Source organism: Bubalus bubalis, chromosome 20 (assembly GCF_019923935.1).
Source record: "Bubalus bubalis isolate 160015118507 breed Murrah chromosome 20, NDDB_SH_1, whole genome shotgun sequence".
Taxonomy (NCBI): domain Eukaryota; kingdom Metazoa; phylum Chordata; class Mammalia; order Artiodactyla; family Bovidae; genus Bubalus; species Bubalus bubalis.
Genome location: NC_059176.1, coordinates 1,172,387 through 1,185,527, shown reverse-complemented (window position 1 = coordinate 1,185,527; position 13,141 = coordinate 1,172,387). Strand labels below are relative to the sequence as shown.

General features: G+C 55.3%; 1 protein-coding gene across 1 annotated transcript in view; it reads right to left on the bottom strand.

Annotated features, from left to right (window-relative positions):
* LOC102389481 (protein AHNAK2) overlaps positions 1-11,867 on the bottom strand; it is a gene marked incomplete in the record, with an annotated part of 16,773 nt that extends 4,906 nt beyond the window's left edge. Inside the window, 3 exon segments of the mRNA XM_045163817.1 lie at positions 2,040-2,138; positions 2,266-2,324; positions 11,771-11,867.
* Positions 11,868-13,141: the final 1,274 nt, after the last annotated feature.

Here is a 13,141-nt window from a genome sequence, read left to right as displayed (position 1 = left end):
TTTTGGTTGTTGTGATCCACGTGGTTAAAGGCTTTGGCATAGTCAATAAAGCGGAAGGAGATAGTTTTCTGGAACTCTCTTGCTTTTTCGATGATCCAGCGCATGTTGACAATTTGAACTCTGGTTCCTCTGCCTTTTCTAAATCCAGCTTGAACATCTGGAATTTCTCAGTTCATATACTGTTGAAGCCTGGCTTGGACAACTTTGAGCATTACTTTGCGAGCGTGTGAGAAGAGTGCAATTGTGTGGTAGTTTGAGCATTCTTTGGCATTGCCTTTGTTTGGGACTGAAATGAAAACTGACCTTTTCTACTCCTGTGGCCAGTGCCGAGTTTTCCGAATTTGCTGGCATACTGAGTGCAGCATCATCTTTCAGGATTTGAAATAACTCAACTGGAATACCATCACCTCCACTAGTTTGCTCATAGTGATGCTTCCTAAGGCCCACTTGACTTCACACTCCAGGATGTCTGGCTCCAGGTGAGTGATCACACCACAGTCATGATCTGGATCTTTAAGATCTTTTTTGTACAGTTCTTCTGTGTATTCTTGCCACCTCTTCTTAATATCCTCTGCGTCTGTTAGGTCCATACTGTTTTCGTCCTTCATTGAGCCCATCTTGGCATGAAATGTTCCCTTAGTATCTCTAATTTTCTTGAAAAGATCTCTAGTCTTTCCCATTCTATTGCTTTCATCTATTTTTTTGCATTGTTCGCTTAAAAAGGCTTTCTTATCTCTCCTTGCTATTCTTAGAATTCTGCATTCAGATGGGTATATCTTTCCTTTTCTCCTTTGCTTTTAGCTTCTCTTCTTTTCTCAGCTATTTGTAAGACCTCCTCAGACAACCATTTTGCCTTTTTGCGTTTCTTTTTTGGGGATGGTTTTGATCACCACCTCCTGTACAATGCCTGGGAGAATGCCAAGAACGGCATGACGGGCCTGAGCTCAGACATGACGGATCCTCAGGGGCTGGGAGAGCCCTGGAATTGCTGGCCTTGGGGAAGGCACTGTCAGTGACAGAACAGGCTGCCAGGCAGTGGTTTGCCTGGCTCCCCAGGAGCCCAGAGAACCCAGCTCCTCCTGTGGTCTTGGATGCAACAAGCCGTGGCCAGACCCACTGCACAGGTGGGAACACTGAGGTCTGGGCACCTGGGTCCACCTGGTCAGTGGTCTGGACCCTTCCTCCTGAGTTTTGGGAGGCCTGGACAAGCGTTCCAGAGCCCCGCCCCTGGCCTGATGAAGGAGGTGGCACACCCTTCCCCAAAGCACGAGGGCACCCTGCCAGCTTTCCTGCTTCTCGACATCTCACTCTGGCCCTGGATTCCCTGGCTGGAGCCCCTGTCAGGTGCTGGCCCATGCCCACCCCATCGTCCACTCGCCGTATGCCCACCTCCAGGTGGCTCATCCTGGAAGGCGTCCGCGAGTCCCCTGAGTCCCGCTTCCACCAGGACCTCCGCCTCCTCGGCGTGTCTTCCTGCAGCAGCAACAAACAGTGGGTGACCGACCTGCCCCAGCCCAGGGGACAGGAGGCACTCGGGGGGCCCAGATGCCCGAACCTGCCCAGAACCTGCAGGGTGCAGCCGTGTGCAAGCGGAGCCAGGCTCCTCCGGGGGAAGGCAGCTCTGGGCCTTGACGCTTCCCAGGGGGCCCAGCCCCCACGTCCACAGGTAGAGGGGACAGAGAAGAAGCAGCGCCAGAGCGAGTCCTTTTAGGGAGCCCACCATTGCTGGCTTAACACAGTCGTCTCCAGAGGTGGCTACAAAGACCCTCTCTGTGTCTCCTCGCCAGAGAGCCGTGTGTGTGCACATGTCCTGTGCCCCATCGCACACGGGGGCATGAGATCTCTTCCCCACCTGCACACATGTGTGCCATCTCTACCGTGTCTTGGCCGGCTGAAGGGAGGGCCCCAGGGCAAGGGCAGAGGAGATGGCTGAGCAGACACAGCTGTCCACGCAGGGCGATCCAGAGGCGGTGTGGCCACCTGTGCCTCTCCCAGCTGAGCCCTCCCTCGGCCTGTGTGGGTCTGCCTAGGGGGCTTACCGGGAGTCTGAAGCCGGCACCCTCAGTCACGCACTCGTAGACAGGCGAGGAGCCCTGTGGCCGGGGACGGATGAGCTCGGGCCCCGGCTCTGCAGTCACCTGGTGGGAGGAGAGAAGCTCAGGCTACCCTCAGCCACTCGGCTCTGCTCAAGTCCAGGAAGGGACCGGGGGTGGGGGGGTGGGGGGAGCGGGCGGGAGCGCGTGCACCCTCCCGGACCTCACTTACCGAGCGCTCCTCCTCAGGTTCTGCATCTGGCTCTCCAGGCTGCAGCTGCCGACCGGACACTGCAAAGGGAGGGCTGAGTCAGCGCAGCCTCGCCGGCGGGTGGAGCGGATGGTGGAGCTGGGGGCAGGGGCCCAGGAGAGGCTGTGGACACACAGGTGGGGTAGCCCTGGACACTGGGTCTGGGAGCACAAGCAAAGGTCAGGGGAGGACCCACAGTCACTGAGCTGGGGAGGCAGCGAGACTGGGTCTGAAAGCAGTGAACCAGGATGGAGGTGCACGGATCGAGTAGGTAAACTTCGCAGATTTGGTCAAAGCAAGTTACTAAACACACACACAAACAAAACAGTAATTACAGTCCTGACAAGGAATCAGAATCCAGAGTTACTATAATACGGAAAGTATGACGTCCAGTATCCAACACAAAAGTACATGACATGCAGTGAAACGAGAAAGCATGATCTTTGGTGAGGAAGAAAAACGGTTCATGGAACCTGTCTTTGAATGTCCACAGATGTTGCATTTGGCACAGACTCCAAAGCAAGATTCATACATTTGTTCAAAAAAGTAAAGCAGAACATGTTTGAAGAATTAACGAAAAACATGATGACCATGGCTTGATGAAGAACGTCATAAAGAAACAGAATTTTTTTTTTAATTGGAAATTCTGGAGTTGAAAATTTACTGGAGAGACTCCATAGCAGAGCTGAGATGATAGAGGAAGTGAAAAGCTGGTAGATCAGGGGAATCCCCTGGTGGTCCAGTGCTCAGGACTCAGCACTTCCCCTGCTAGGGCCCAGGTTCAATCCCTGGTCAGGGAACTAAGATCCTGCAAGCTCTGTGGTGCAGTCAGAAAAAACAACCACAACAAAAACACTTGTATATTAATAGAAATTAGTCAATTTAACCGCTCTAACGGCAGAAAGGGAAGAAGAACTAAAGAAGCTCATGATATGGGTGAAAGCGGAGAGTCAAACTGGCTTAAAACGCAACGTTAAAAAGACTAAGGTCATGGCATCTGGTACCATCACTTCATGGCAAATAAAAGGGGAAAAAGTGCAAGCAGTGACAAATTTTATTTTCTTGGGCTTCAAAATCACTGGAGACGGTGACCACATCCATGAAATAAAAGATGCTTGCTCCTTGAAAGAAGAACTATGACAACCCTAAATAGTGTATTGAAAAGCAGAGACATCACTTTGCTGACAAAGGTCCGTACAGTCAAAGCTATGGTTTTTCCAGTAGTCATTTACAGATGTGAGAGTTGGACCATAAAGAAGGCTGAGTACAAGGGATTGATGCTTTCAAATTGTGATGCAGGAGAAGGCTGTTAAGAGTCCCTTGGACAGTAAAGAGATCAAACCAGACCACCCTAAAGAAAATCAACCCTGAATATTCATTGGAAGGATTAATGCCAAGGCTGAAACTCCAATACTTTGGCCACCTGATGCGAAGAGCCAACTCATTGGAAAAGACCCTGGTGCTGGGAAAGACTGAAGACAAAAAGGAGAAGGGGACGACAGAGGATAAGGTGGTTAGATAGTATCAGTGATTCAGTGGACATGATTTTGAACAAACTCTGAGAAACAGTGGAGGACGGATCATGGCCTGTGCACTAAATCTGTCCTGTTGCTTGTTTTGAAGGTGAAGTTCTGTTGGGTCACAGTTTGCTCATCCATTTACATGCTGTCCACAACCACCGTTGTGCTGCAGCCACGGAGCTGCGAGGAGGATCACACAGCCTGCAAAGCTGGGGCACTGCTGCCCGTGGGGTCACAAGGTGCTGGACATAGCAAATGAGCAACAAAAACCAGTGTGAATAACAAGGGGGAAAGGATTGAAGGAAAATGAACAGAGCCTCAGAGACCCATGGGATGACATTGAGAATGCCAATTATGTGTAGCTGAAGTCTCAGAAGGGAAAAGAGAGAGGCAGAAAAAAATTTTTGAGAGAATAATGGCTGAAAACAATCTACAGATCTCAGAAGCTCAACAAAGCCAAGCAGGATAAACACAAAGGGACCCAGACCTAGAGAATCACATCAGAATGTTCACAAGAAAGAGACAGTTTTGAAAGCAACAAGGAAATGCGGCCCGTCATATTTAACGGCGCAACAGTGCAATTACTACCCAAGACCGTGGAAGCCGGGAACAAGCGGAACAATAGACACAAACTGCTAAAAGAGAAATGTGCTCAAACACGAATTGTATATCTAGTAAAGTACCCTTCTGAACATAAAGGCAAAACAAAGACATCTGCAAAACAACAAAGACAAAGAGAATTCACTGCCAGTCTTCCTAGAAGAAATGCTAAAGGAACTGGTATTAGATACTAGCCCGTTTCTACAGAAAGAAATGAAGAATGCAGAAAAGGGTCACCATGTGGGCAAATATAAAAGACGCAGCAAACATATCTTTCCAATGAGATATCTATAAATATACCTCATTCCATCTTTTAACTGCTTTAAAAGATATGATCATATAAAGCAGGGGTTTGCCAAGTTCTCTCGTGACAGGTCAGACAGCATGTATTTCAGGCTTTGCAGACCGTGTGGTCTTCCTTGCAGCTCCATGGTTGTCACTCGGCAGTGGTGCAGACAACATGCAAATGAATGAGCACGACTGTGACCCAACAAAACTCCACCTTCAAAACAAGCAGTGTGATGGATTCCATGCACAGGCCATAATCTGGCAACATCCCATAAAAGGTGGTAATCATACAGTCATATTGTTGGGATTATAATACATATAGATGTAATATATGCGGCAATAAGAGCAAAAAAGAAGGGGAAGGATATATGTTGGATCAGTTTCTATATTTTAGCAGAATTAAGTAACTGCTAGGGACTACCAGTGGGAGTAGGCTCGGGCTACAAACAGGGTCCCGAGAACTGGGGGTGCTGGGAATGTTCTAGAACCGGACAGGGTGCTGGCTGGTCAGCTCTGTAGAGTTACTGAAGCGACTGAGTCGTGCATTTACAGGGGGTGAGGCTCATGGTGTGCAGATCACACCTGAGCAGGCCTGTAAAAGGAAAAGGCAAGCAACTGCATAAACAAAGTAAAACAGAGAATCCAGCATCTGTAGGAGCAACGCACATGACAAGTGCACCATGAGGGGAGGGGCTGGGCTGACGGGAGCTCCTGTAAAGCTCTCATCACACAAGAGCGAGTGCTCGTGACCGGAAGACACTGTGATAATAAGAAATACGTGGTGTAAACCATGAAGCAGCCGTCAAGATGAAAAAGATGTGTAGCTAACAAGCCAACAGCAGAAATAAAATACAATACTAAAAATGTATGTTTGTAAAATATACATTAATATAAATGACAAAATAATAAAATATACATATATGTATATATACAATGCATATGAGTGTATTATTGTATATATACATATAGAATAATTTGTATATACAAGAATGCATATAATTTGGATATATACAAATTATATGTATAATTATATGTATAATGTATATAATTTACATTAATTACATTAATATAATTATACACGTATGTGTATAATTTACATTAATATTTGTCTAGTATATAATTATATACATTTAATGTATAAATACATATCAACTTATAAATATGAACTTTCTACTTTTATATGCAATATATGTTATTAAGCAATTATATACATGTGTATGTGTGTGCATGCCAAGTTGCTTCAGTCCTGTCTGACTCTGTGAAACCCTATGGACTGCAGCCTACCAGGCTCCTCTGTCCATGAGATTCTCCAGGCAAGAATTCTAGAGTGGATTGCTGTGCCCTCCTCCAGGGGATCTTCCTGACACAGGGATCAAACGCATGTCTCTTACGTCTCGCCTGCATTGGCAGGTGGTTCTTTACCACTACTGCCCCCTGGGAAGCTGTGTATATATATTTAAGTAACTCTGAAACATGGTAAGGAATGAGAGGAAGAGGAACAAAGGATGGATTGAATAAAATTAGGAAGCAACTAGCAAGATGGTAGGATTTAAGCCGCCCGTATTGACAATATATTAAATATAAAAGGACTTAAAATTCCAATCAAAAAGGTAGAGATTGTCAGATGAAATTTAAAAACCAACCCTGATTACATGCTATCTAGGCAAAATGGACGATAAATAAAAAGAAGTGAAGTGAAAGTCACTCAGTCGTGCCTGACCCTTTGCCACCCCGTGGACTATACAGTCCGTGGAATTCTCCAGGCCAGAATACTGGAGTGGGTAGCCTTTCCCTTCTCCAGGAGGTCTTCCAAACCCAGGGATTCAACCCAGGTTTCCCGCATTGCAGGCAAATTCTTTACCAGCTGGGCCATGAGGGAAGCCCAACTATACTGGAGTGGGTAGCCTATCCCTTCTCCAGCGGATCTTCCTGACCAGGAATCAACCCAGGTTTCCCGCATTGCAGGCAGATTCTTTACCAGCTGGGCCATGAGGGAAGCCCAACTATACTGGAGTGGGTAGCCTATCCCTTCTCCAGCGGATCTTCCTGACCAGGAATCAACCCAGGGTCTCCCGCATTGCAGGCGGATTGTTTACCAGCTGAGCCACCAGGGAAGCCCTTAAATGGAGAAGACAAGAGAACATGGGGTGTGCAGCACGCAGGCTCAGTCACGCAGTTGTTTCTGGCTCTTTGAGACCCCGGGGACTGTAGCCTGACAGGCGTCTCTATCCATGGGGCATCCTCCAGCCAAGAACACTGAGGTGAGTTAGCATTCCCTTCTGCAGGGGGTCTTCCCAGCGCAGGGATCAGTGTCTCCTGCAGGCTCTTTACCACTAGGGCCACAAGGCAAGCAGACAGAAGTATCTCATCATTTCAAAATAATAATCATTTTTACAACTAATCATTTCATAATAATAAGAAAGGGCACAATTCATCAAAAAAAAAAATCTACATCTGTATACACCTAATAACAGAGGCAAAAAACACTGAAAAGCAGAAAAACTGAAAGGAGAAATAAACAAATTCACATTGAAGACAGAGACTCTAACACTCCGCTGAGTGCTCGATAACCTTCCGAAACAAAATAGGGAAGAAGAGAACTGGCCCACGCGTCACCCAACAGGCCACAGTAGCCCCTGGAGATCACGCCACCTGGCGGGAGCAGGGCACGCATTCCTCTTCACTGAGATGGACCAAGCGCCGGCCCGTTTAAATATCTCAATACATTAAAAAAAATTTAAACCATTTACAGTCAGCTAGGTATTTACTCTGACCCCCAACAGAACCAAGTCAGTAGGATATAAACACAAATATCAAAGGAAAAGAATGGAAAGTCTACAATAGTCTCACGCTTTGTAAGATCAACTGATTTTTGACAAAGCAGCCAAAATATTCCAACAGAAAATTAATAGTCTTTTCAACAGCAGTGCTCGGACAAGTGGATATGCATTTGCGGGGGGAACCTGGACGCTTACTTCGTAGCATGTGGAAAAATTAAGTCAAAATGAATCACAGAGCTGAATGTAAAACTTACAACTGCCAGGCACTAGGGATGGTTCCTCTGGGAGGGGCAGAGCAGCTGGGGAGAGGCCTCAGGAAGGGCTTGGGGTGCTGCTATGCCACCGTGTCCCCCTTGGGAGAAGGCATTTAGCTACACGCCCATGACTTGTACCTTCCCCCCAAAAATGTTTCAATTCTACATAACATGGAAATGAGGAAATTATAAACTGTGTGCCAATAAACTTGGACATGCTACCGGCAGTAGCAGCAGCAGCAAACTTGAAAATGCAGAGGACTTGGACATACTCCCAGAGACACGGGGCCAGCATCGCTCAGGGGAACCGGCTATGCAAACAGTCCCGTGATGATTCAGCGATCAAAACCCCTCCTTAAAACCGGTCTACCGGCGCCTGTGTAGGCCCAGCACCCCCTGATTTGTACTCAAGATTCCAGGAGAAGTGCTCTGGATCTTACAGACTCCAGCCGGGCTCAGAGAAGCCTCCCTGGTGGAGCACGGCACTGCAGGTGAGCAGGCGACACCTGCCAACCGCGGAGTTCCCACCGACCCCCGCCAGCAGGGCTTGGGGCAGGCGGGGACCCCTGTCCCACGGGCTGGTCCCCAGCGCCTCCCTGTCCCCGTGGAGCCTGCGGGGGACGCCCAGGCCTGGGGGGAGTGCGGCTGTGGCGTTTCCTCTCTGGCCAACTTGCCCGCGTGACCCGAGCAAGCCCGTCCCACTCTGAGCCTTGACTTCCCCGGATGTTAGAGAGCTACTATGCCCACGGAGAACCAGAGCGATGCAGAGGTCGGGGCGCGGCGGGGAGGTGGGAGCCAGTCCCGGGGGATTCCGGGCCGCCCGCGGGAAGAGGAGACCCAGGTCTGCTCCCCGCCGAGCCCGCTGCCCTGCGGAAGCCAAGAGCGAGGGCAGCGGACCCCGCACCTTCCGGCCGCAGTCTCCCTTCCCGTCCTGCCCATCCCCAAAGTGGGCGCGCTGGGTCCGCCCCGGGACCGGATGTGGCGGGGGAAGGCCAAGGGTGGCCGCGCCCCGGCCCCGGGTCCCCGGCCTGGCCCGTACGGGGTGGCCTCCCGCTCCCTGTGCCCCGCGCTCCGGGCTAGGGCACCGGCCGAGGGGCGGGGAGCTGCGCGGAGCCGCCCAGGAAGGCAGCCCGGCCGCCCCCAGCCCGCAACCTTCTCTGAGTCACAGCAAAACAAGGCCGGGACCGCCCTCCGCGCCGGGCTGGCAGGCGTGTCCCTGGGGGCGCGGGAGGCGGCCCGCCCAGAGCCGGATCGCGGCTACGGGAGGCGGGGGACCCCAGGCGGTGTGCAGCCGGGCCTTGGGCTGGGCGCTGCGGTGTACGGCCCCAAAGTCAGGCGGGGATCCCCCAGGCCCCGAGAAGCTGTACCCCCGGACCTGCTCCCGGGGAGGCTGGAGGCTGAAGGGAAAGGCTGGAGCGGGGCAGGGGGGCGGGGGGAGAACCTGAGGGTCTGGGAACCTGGGGGAAGGGAGGCTCAGCCTGCCCAGCTTGGACTGGACCAGCGCCGCTCCTGCTGCTGAGGTCCCAGCTGGCCTAGTCCCGCCCTCACAATAACCCCCACCCCCATCCGCCCCACCCCCCACCCCGGGTGCCAGAGCCCTATACCTAAGGTAGGAACCAAAAGTGGGGGCACAGGGAGGAAAGCAGAGGCCAAGCCCAAGGTCAGGCGGGTGGGAAGGTGCAGGGCTGTAAGTTCTGGGTCCCTGTGCACCCCTTAAGGCAGAACCCCAGGCTGGCTGGAGCCCAACCCAGAGACGCACAAACAGGAAGGAGGAAATCCTGCCTGCCCCAGGGCCAAGTGGCCAGCAGCCCTGCCAGCCTTGGACCTGCCCCCACGGAGGGGAGAGGAGGCTTCCTTGTAGCCCCAAGCTCTGTCCTGCCAGTCCCTGTGTCCTGTGGGCCCCCTGCACCCTGAGTGCACGCGAGGAGTCCCGGCAGCCGGCCTGACCCGGCAGAGAGCCCAGACCCAGCAGTCGCCTGGAATAATGACTGATAACATAAGGTCACCAAAGCCCACTTTGCAGAGGAGGATGTGGAGGTGACTCGCTGAGCCAGGCCCAGCCGGTCTGGCTGCTGGCACCTGCTGCCTCGCCCAATGCCTGTCCCCTCCTCCCCAGGGCTCAGGCCCGGCCGTGGCCCCAGCACCCGGGTTGGGCTACATACGCACCCTAACTAGTCCACGGCCTCAAGCGCTACCTACTGGGGGACTTGGGGGGTAGGGGGTGGGCAACACATCATCAGAAAAGCTTCACTTCCAAGAATGGTAATCCTCTGGGGTGGGGCCTCCAGGAAGTGTCTGTGGAGCGGGCAGAGCCAAGGAGCAGCCCGATGCTGGCTGAGGGACAGCTGCAGAAAGGGGGCATTCACTTGGATGACTTCCCCACACTCACCTTGTCCTTGGGGCCCCGGACTGACCTGGGGACTCTCCCGCCAGCCCCAGCCAGGGGGCAGTTCTTAGGGGGCCCAGCGTAGGGCCACTCGTGGGCGCAGCAGGTTTGCATGGACAGAACCCAGGTGTGCACCTGACTGACCGCCCCAGGAGCCCAGCTCCAGCCTCCAGGTGGGCCAGGTGAGGGGCGAGTTTACTCGGACAGCGGTAGGGCCGGGGACTGTCAGTGCAAGGGGAAGGAGAGCGACAGCAGCAGGGCCTTCGATAGTGGCCTGAGTGTCCACCCCTGGGGGGGGGGTGTGTGTTCACAAGCCTGGGGGCGTGTGTTCATGGGGTCTTCAGACCCATGTCGGGTGTGTGTGTGGACAACGTGCACAGCCCCAGGTGAGCCCCTGGCTGGCCCAGGCTCCCTCCACAGGGGACGCTGCCCTCGGGCTGGGAGCCCAGTGCCTACAGGGGCGCCTGGGACACCCCACCTCACCCCACCCTGGAACGTCAGGAGGAAAGGGCTGAGCGCAGCTGACTTGTCATGAGACCGCCAGACTTTCTGAAGCAAAGCCCACAGGCAGTTGAGGGCCCGCCCTGCCTCCCCGGAATTTCTCAAGAGAGGTCTGCTGCCCAGGATGGCAGCCTGGGCTTCGGCTCTGCTTGCAGGAAGCCCTCGGTACCCCCGGCCCACAGCCACCTCCACCGCAGCCCCGGCTGCCTCCAGCTTCCAGGTCACCCTCTCCAGCCTGGCTGTCTGCCTGGCCCACCAACACCAGTGCCCTCCCCGGACCTTTGGAGCTGGGCTCCAGACCAGCCCTCTCTCCCGACCTCTGCCCTTTTCATATGCAGCTTCCTCTGCCATCTCACCGTCCAGCTTGGCCACCTTGTCATCATCTCTGGCCACTGCCTGGTCCCTGGTTCCTGGAACATTCTCACCAACACTGGCATGCAGTAGGTGCATAATAAATGCTAGAGCCGGGAGTAGGTGGGTAGAGGAAGGGACGGCAAGTCCCGCCCAGCCTGAGGGTGCGGCGGGGTCTCAAGGGCTAGGAGGGGCAGCAGGTGAGCCCAGCGCATCTCCTTCTGCACCTGGACACTTGGAGGCCTGAAGGCAGCTCCTGGACCAGCAGCTGCATGGGCCTGGCAGCAGAAAGCAGTGTCTGGACCCTCTCGCCCAGCCCAGCAGGCCCAGCACGCCCAAGTCTGACTGTGTCCAGGCTGAAAGGCCAGCACCCAGGTGCCCAGTGCCATGTGACCCTGGGATGCTGCCACAGGCCCCCACGGCCTGCCCCTTGGGGCAGATAAGCTTGGCTGAAGCCCCCTCCCCTTCCCCAGGCCCTCAGCTCATCAAAGCGTCACCTGAAGGACCCACCCTCGGCCACACAGCCCAGCTGGGGGTCTGCCTTTTCTGGGACTGAAACGGCCATGCTGACCATGATGACTCTTGGCCACCAGGACCTGACCAGCCTGCCCCTCCAGCATCAGCTGGGCTGGAGGAAGGCAGACTCAAGGAGATGGCGATGGAGATGCCCAGCCCAGCTCTGCCACCCTCCTCCCAGAGTCACCCCCTCCACCCTGCAGGGGTGCCTGGGCCCCCCAGGGCTGAGCTCAAGAAGGGGCAGGGGGCAGGGGGCAGAGGGTGGGTACCTAAGACCGCTCAGCCGCTTACCGAGGCAGACGTCCTCCCAACTTGCCCCGAAGTGAAGATCCAGACTCCCAGCTCCCTGGGTCTGTCCTCCCGGCTCCTCCCCTCTACACCCCGCCCTCAGGCCCCGCCCTCATGCCCCCTTCCCAGCCAGCCCAGAGTTAGCCAGGACCTCTCCCCGACCAGAGGGACTGGGCGGGCCCCCTCACAGGCCCCCACAGCTGGGCCAGGCCCCTCCCGCTCAGTTTCAGGAGCAGGGGGGCCCGCCCCGCCCCCGTCAGAGCAGCTGACTGGGGGAGGAAGCACCAGCACACTCAGGGATGCAGTGAGTCATTGCCCTGCCCTGCCCTGCCTGGCCCGGCCCAGTCCATTCCTGCTGTGTGGAAAGACTCGCTGTCGCACAGGACCATCAGGCAGGCTGGGCACCGGCCTGGGCCAGAGGCTGGGGGGCTGGCAGGCGAGGGTGCCGGGGAGGGACGGAGGCCCTTCCGGGACAGACTAGGATGGCTCCCTCTGGGAGGGCAGCGCCTCACAGCCCCTCAGGCTCTGCTGAGACGCCCGCCCAGGGCACAGCCAGCCTCTTCCATGGCCAAGGCCACAAAGGCCAGAGCAGGGCAGACGGAGCCCGTCCATGGCCTGGGCCAGTGACCTTGGGGACGGTGGCCCTGGCCACTGCCCCCCAGCCAAGCCCCTCGAGGGCAGCCTGACCCTGGCCACCCTCTAGCCCCTTCAGCCAAAACCCAGCACCCAAAGTTCCAGGGCACCTGATGAGCTAGCTGAGCGTGGGGGTCCCTGGAACCAGCGATCGTCCCCAGCCTCCCGCAGTCGTTGGACGTAAGGGGCTGAGCAGCACCTGCAGAAGCCCCCTGCTCCCCGGAGTCCGCCTGCCCGGCCTGCCAGCTCCTGTCGCCTCACCTTCCGCCCCCCAGGACTCCCTGCCCCCGGGGACCCCTGAAGGGGCGGGAGGACGGGGGCTCTGGCTGCCAGGCCCTGCCCTGAGCCGGGGCAGGCCCAGCAGGCCCCAGCAGGCCCACAGACTGTACTATCTGCTGGGTCCCAGGGCCGCCCCGCCCTGCGCCCCACAGTCCTGGAGGCGGGGCCCACTGGCTGCGGGCACCTGCACCCCACAAGCAGGCTGGAGCAGGCCGGCACCGCTGAGGGGCCCAGTGGGGGTGCAAGGGCAGTGAGGGGTCAGGCCCAGCCCTAGGAAGGGTCAGCCTGCACCCGCGCCCCCACCAGACACACCCACCAGTGCCAGTGGCCACAGGGCTGGGGCTGCCTCGGGGAACCGAGGGCAACAGTCACCGAAAGAAGCCACTGGAGGGCTAGGCTGCCCCAGAACAGGGGAGCCGAGAGCAGCCTTAAGAGCAGGGGATGGCAGGGACGGCCCCGGCC